Source organism: Zonotrichia leucophrys, chromosome 15 (genome assembly GCF_028769735.1).
Source record: "Zonotrichia leucophrys gambelii isolate GWCS_2022_RI chromosome 15, RI_Zleu_2.0, whole genome shotgun sequence".
Lineage (NCBI taxonomy): Eukaryota > Metazoa > Chordata > Aves > Passeriformes > Passerellidae > Zonotrichia > Zonotrichia leucophrys.
The window spans coordinates 6,741,656-6,748,669 of NC_088185.1; positions in this window are offsets into that span (position 1 = coordinate 6,741,656).

The window sequence follows — 7,014 nt, forward strand, 5'->3', positions numbered from 1 at the left end:
CAGCAGCCCTCTGTGTTTAGCTAAGAGTGTGCTTATCTCAGTGCTGCCTGGCTGTGCTCATCAGCCATCAGTGCATCCTCTGTACAGCTCTGCCTTTCTGCTCAGGGGCACTCACGGGCTGCAAACTTCCCATGAAAAGGGATTCAACCCCTCACTCCAAACATTAGCTCTTGATAAAGAAACAAACATATGTGGAAGGCTTTTTCTTTGTGTTGAATAGGAAGCATCTGCCCTGCAGGAAATCAGTGTCTGACTCTGGGGAGCTGGTCTCACCCTCAGCCGCACAAGCTGCTTGCCAGTTATGACTGGCCTAAAGAGCTAAAGCAGGCTCCAAAAAGTGGTTCATGATCACACAGGAGGTCATGGGCTGGGGTATGGGAAGGGGCTGCTCTCCATTACTGCTGTAATGAGAGTGCTGTTTTGGGCTGATGCTCTGAAATGCATTTTAGGTGGCTTCAAACCCGACCCCAGCTGCAACAGTGTCTGGGTTTGCAAATAACCCACTCTGCTTGGATGACACTGAATTTGGTGTTTTTAATACACTGCAGGCACGAGGCTTTCTGGATCCCACCGCTCCATCAAGCCTGGCATCCTGCTCAGTGTCCCAGCCTGCGTGGGGCTGTGTAATCAGGCCCAGGCTGCGTTTCCCGTCTCAGCAGGGTTATTAAAGCACTCAGTGTGACAGCCCCGTGCCTGGCTGTGCCACAGCCCCGCGGGGCCCCGCTCACAGCCCTGCCCTGATGGATGGACCCGAGCTAATGAGCTCCGAAGGGAACCACACGGAGCCCTCCTTGCTGCAGGCACCAGCCTCTGAGGGAGGGAGTTAAAAGGGGGCGAAAAAGAACAGTAGAGAAAAGGGATAGACTCCAGATAGCTCCTTTGGGGACGTGAGGGTTGTGCTTGATTAAAAGCAGTGCTTTATGAAAATGTTATTTGCTATGCTTGGAAGATGACATTCAGCGCAATAAGAGCGTACAGCAAACCTAATGTGGTCCCTGTGGAAAGGGCTGGGGTGTGGGCCTGGGAATGCATCCTGCCCTCTTATCTTTGATCACTTCTCTGCAGTAGCTGGTGCGGGGAGGTTCCACTTTCTCCCAGATATACAGGCATCCTTACTCTGTGCCAGTGTGCAAGGAACGATGTGGAAAACCTCTCTCATGAGGAGATTCTCACCAGCAGAGGACTGTGACCGCCTCTCTGGGAGACAAGGTTGACTGGTACCCAAATCTCAACCCTCCCATCCTGTTCTGAACTCACAGGGTGTATTTGTGTTGGCCGCCGTCAGCTTGGCTACACCAGCATAGCTGGAATGAGCCTTTCAGAAGGTGATGCACAGATCTATTTCCAAGTAGTTTGCACTAGACTTTGTCTGGATGTGTTTGGTTTTTAATGCTTTCCCAGAACACTTGTAAATTTTTTATTTCTGCTGAGAGCAGGAGAAACTAGCTGCTGTGCACAGAATAAAGTTGATTGTCTACTAAGTTTAATGCTGTTTTCTTGCTCTATTATTTGGCCGTTCTCTGTTTGTGCAAAACTGGTTTAAAGCTCACTCAGAGCTCCTGGGCTGTGCAAGGAAGAGAAAGGGGAAAAGTTATTTCTCTGCTCTGCCAAAATATACAAAATTTTATGTACCATGATGGAAAGTTAAGGTGAAAAGGGCTGGATCTGAGACAAGAAACATTTCTTTAATTTTCTCTACTTTTTTTAACAGGATTTGCTGTTGCTTTGAAAGCCTCCTGCTATTTTACAGGCAATAAAAAAGAGAGACTGAAAGCATTTATTTCCTGAGACCTGCTTGTTTCTTGAGCTCTGTTAAACTGAGCTTGCCTAGCAAAGGAAGGGAGCGGCAGGAGCCCGGCGGAGCCTTGGTCCAGCTGGGGAGAGCAGGCCAGAACAACTGAAAGCTCATCCTGCTTTGCAGCCCCTGTCCCTGGGAGCTCCTGGGGATGGGAGCTGCCTGGAATTGCTCACCAGGTGAGCTCCTGGGGATGGGAGCTGCCTGGAATTGCCCACCAGGTGAGCTCCTGGTGCTGCGGGGCTGTGTGGGCAGCAGCTCCTCCTGTGTGCCTGCATCCCCACAGGATTTCCCCATCCAGAGGCTGCACCAGCAGCCCTGCTTGGCCCCCAGTGCCCTCCCCAGGGGCTGGCAGGGGCTGCAGGTGCCCCAGCCCCAGGTGAGGCTGTGCTCCAGCAGGACAGCGACCCTGCGCTTCCTCCCTCAGCTGCTGGCACATCCACACCATGGTCAAACCTGCAGCTGCACTCGTTGACATTCACTGCCCATTTCAGAAGCATGTGCTGTAAATGAGAGGATGTGTGAAATCAAAAATATTTTCACATGATTCTCATGCAGTTTAGCCTTCCTTTGACCCACAGCTTTACTTTTACTTACTGCCATTGTTTTTGGCTGAAAATTACAAAGCTGAAAGAGCATCTGTTCCAAATAATGCTGGTCAGGCTTCTGGATAACAGCTTGGCAGCTTCCTGCCAGGAGCAGTTGCTGTGGCTTCTTGATTACTCTTAAGTATTCAGTGTTTTGAGGAGGATAAGAAAGTATCGTGAGGATATCATTATCCATTCCAAGATATTTATTAGCAAAAATGATGGGAGTATAGCCACAAGTTGTACAAAAGCTAGTATTTTAGCTTTTAAACAGAATGAATAAATAAAAATAAAACCCATTGCTGAGTTTGTGGCTTGATCTCTCCAGCAGCAATAGCTGGAGACTGGGAGTTACTGAACCTGCAAGCCCAGGGGTTGCTGATGGGATCTTGTGTACACAGATCCTGTGCTTTCTGCATTCCTGTCAGATGGAAATGCACAGCAGGTTCCTTGTGTTTCTTGGGATGGGGTAGGAAGATCTGGTTTTCTCCTGATTTTCTTGCCTCCTGGTTTCTCTGTTATCTTGGATGACTTTTGTTTGTGAACATGCCCATAAGTTTCTCAGCATTTTTTTTCTCTCCCTCAGTTCAGATTATTCCCTAGCTCACAGTACTTTTCTATTATCTATTCAGATGGCTAAACTAGAAATTAAATGGAGTAAAAAGTTATTACATTTTAAAAAAAGAAACCTCTAATTTTTTTGGCTGAATTCCCTTGACTAAATTATATGGGGTTTTTATTTGCTGCAGCAGATCTCCAGGCTCCTGACTAATGGTGCAAAATATTAATGGTATCTCTCACTTTCCTGCACACTTTTTTCACCCATCCCCCAACCAATATCATGGTCTGCCCATCCTGAGTGGGTTTTTTGTGTTGGTTTTTTTTTTCTTTTTTAAAAGACTTTACCTCCCAATGCTAGTGCAAGCACACATGGGCCGTGTGGTTACCCCAGGCTGTCCAAATCTGTACCCTAATCTTCACAGGATGCAGATTAACAACGAAATTATAAGAGAGAAATCAGTCAGATTGCCGTATTTGTCACTAATTTACACCCATTTGTAAATAAGTATTTTCTTGCAGTCATGTTGCTAAGCCTGAAGGTAGTCAGCTGAGAATTTCAAGGATAAAACTGATATAGCAGTGTTGGGCTAGGAAGTGGGATGTCATGGTGGAGCAGGCTGAAGCATGCCAGGAGGTTTCAGCCAGAGTGGCTGCCTGAAGGTCACATCCTGCTCTGGAGAGTTTGGAGTTTGGGATCACACACACAGAGCTTCCCTGGCAGAGACCAGCCCTGAGTCAGGGACAGACCCGGGGCGGGAGAGGCTCCAGGAGCCCCTTGCCCAAAGCACAATCCCCTGTTAATTACCAGGAAGGTTTCCATGTGCTGCACATTCCAAGGGGCTTTGCTTGGCAGCCCTGTCAGTCATTCCCAGTGCACTCTGAGAAGGGAAATTTGGGCAGTCCATCACTCTTTGTTGCCTGCTGTGTGCTGAGCACAGACTTTTGCACCTGCCCTGCTGGTGTACCAGGCAAATGCTTTAGGGGGGCTGCTTTGCCTTGGGATGGGGATGGGAACAGCTGGCAGAGCAGAGTCATATCCCTCCCACCCCTGTGTGCTGTGGAGGCCAAAACCTTGCTGAAATGTTCATTTTTCTAACACCCTGCAAGACGTGACACAGCCCTGCATTCTGGGGCCTGTCATGCACAAACCAGCTGCAGGTGGCGAGAGGGCAGACTACAACAGCATTGTTTCAAATCTTTGGGCTTATTCCCATACCAAAAACCCTACAAGTATTTTTTCCCTGGGTTTTCCATGAAATGAAGCTCAATATTTCCAAGGCAGTGAAAAAAAAAACCAAAATAACAACTAAAATAAATATAATATAAGGGAATTGTTATTCCCCAAACAATCATTAAAATTGTAGGAACCCACAATTTGAGCCACATTTTAAAGATACTGCTCTAAAAACCTAACCAGAGCACAAACAAAAAAAAGGTGATTTTATGGGTATGACACCCCCAGCAACAGCAACCTGGCCCTGCAGTGACCTACAGAGTTTTGGTTTAGGGTTGATCACTTCAGACTGAGCTTTCCAAGCAATGGAATCATGGGGGATTTTGATTTTTTTTCCTTGACCCTTTTTGACACTGCTGTGGGCAGCTTTGGTGTGAAGCAGCTGGACAAAGTGGCCTGGAGGTACTTTGTAGCTGCAAAAGGGACATGGAAATGACTGGAGCTAAAATCAGGAATTTGCCACCACAGGTCACCCTCTGTGAGCTCCTGCAGTGCTCCTGGGGTGAGGGTATACCTGATGTAGCTGGGATGGATTGATGAATATGGAGCTGAATTTGGAGCTAATTCAGTGATTTATAGACTGTCCCAGACCCTGTACCAAAGGCTGCAGTGCTTTACAGGGGCTGCATTTCCACTTCAGTCTGTCCCCCTCACTGGTGCTAAAGATGAGACCCTAAAGATGAGAAAAGGGGCAGCCCTTAATGCTCAGGTTTGGGGTGTTTTCCCCTTATTGCAGGGGCTCCATACTGTTGTCTCCTTATCACAACAGTTTCACACCTCCTTGGTGTTTCTCACGGGCACCTCCTCAGAGCACTGCCTCTTTCACAAAGCAGCCAACTGACTCCAATTCCCTCCTCACCCAGCCACCCCACTTTTATTGCCGTCCTCATTGGTTACACCTGTGGCCTGGTAAAGTCAGGCCTGTTCCTAATCTTTGACAATTAGCCCAGCTGCAACTCCTTGGGGGTAAGATTACTTTTTACACCATCTTTATTTTCTTGTATTATATCACCATACACTTGGGCACTCACATGAACTTACAAACAGGGGCAGGTGAGCCAGCTCAGACCCCAGAGCATCCCCTCCTGATGGAGCACTGCCTGGGCCCAGCGACATCCTTCCCCTTGTGCAGGCCATCAGCCATGGGAAGGTGGTGAGAGCCTGAGTTCTTCTGTCATAACAACTCCACTTTCATTCCTTGAGGTTATTTGTAGCCTATATAATCACAGCAATTACATACAACCACTCTTAGCTGCATAGCTTAATTACAACTAATGCACGTCATTTCAATTAATTTTAATTATATGGAAAATGTGAATAGTCTGTTATTCCATTGTTAAAATCATTTGGGACAAACAAGACTAAAGTGCTAAATTTCATAGAGGACCTAGTTATTAATTTTAACTCACTAATGAATGGATGTATCTCTAAATTCTCTGAAGATATTGTCTCTACTTGAAGAGTCAGTGCTGCAGATTTATGGATATGCCAGCTTGCACAGAGATATTCAGTCCCAGCTTCAAATGCAAACTACTGCTGTCTCCAGCAATACTACCAAAGTTATTTCATGTTAATTAAAATTAACATCCACTGTTGCTGAAATATCACTGTGTGGACATACTTCTGACAAAATAAATGTAGGCATGACCATTTACTTGGAATAATTTTAGCTTCTAATTAATCCAACAATTTTCTGAGACATTGAAATCTACCTCCTACTAGTTCATTTCTATTTAGTCTTTGAAAGAAAATGTTCCATACTCCTCAGGCAAGTCTCATTTATGATATGTACTATTTTTATCTGCTCTTAACAAATACAACTCCCTTAGAAATAAAATGTTTCTGGAGTTTGCTACATTAAAAGGAAAAGAAAACATAGCAGAAACTTTGAGTCCAGTTTTAAAGCATAAAAGGGTTTATCTTATCTAGAGCAACCAGTACAGGATAACCAGTGTTATCTTATCACCACATATTGATGTCAGGGTTTAAAAGGACTTGAGGCTGTTATGCTACACGGAGCAGAACTCCTACACTGATAAACACTGATAAAGCTGCAGTGCTCTAATCTAAACTACACCTTCTTTCTGCCCCAAATACACATGAGAAGAGCCAGAAACATTTTTTCCTTGCACAGCACAACCCTCCCAGTGAGGGTGGGCTCCTTGTCCCACTGGTGCGGCCAGGGAAGGTCCCTGAGCGTGGCCAAGGCTGACAACAGCCTTGAGGGAAAGAAACAAACCTGTCTCCTGGCTGAGCTTTGCCCAAGGGGATTGCTGAGCTCCAGCCTCACAGGAATAACCTGAACCATGGGGTTTGTCACAGGGTGATGCTCATGTGAGAGGGTAATGAATGGCCCCAAACCCAACGCCCTTCTTTGAGTGGCAGCAGCCCACACTTGCAGTGTTGACTCCAGCCCTTCACCAGCCTGGCTGGAATCATCTGCAGTTTCTTTAGGAAGGGATGTTCAGCCCTAAGGACTTTGCTTGCAGAAAAAGAGACACACACAAAGTGAATCAGGTCCTGCAAAGTGAGAGCTTGTCAGGTGTGGGATGCAGGCTGGGACCCCAGGCTGCATAAATGGTTTCTTCTTGCCTGAGTAATGTGGGTGCCAGTGACTGATGCTAATGCAATATTCCTGTGTTAGGCCATGGGATCAGCCTTCAGAAGGAGCAACAAGGATTTTAATTAATAGAAGAATGTTAATGATTTTAGGGGTCCTGCTTTGCCCTGCACAGCCAGGTGCTGCACTCCAGTGTTGCTCACTCACAATACCAGGCTCTGGACATAGCCTATAGCTGGCCTAAACTTGCTTCAGGGTTTGCTTGAGGGAAGGGGTA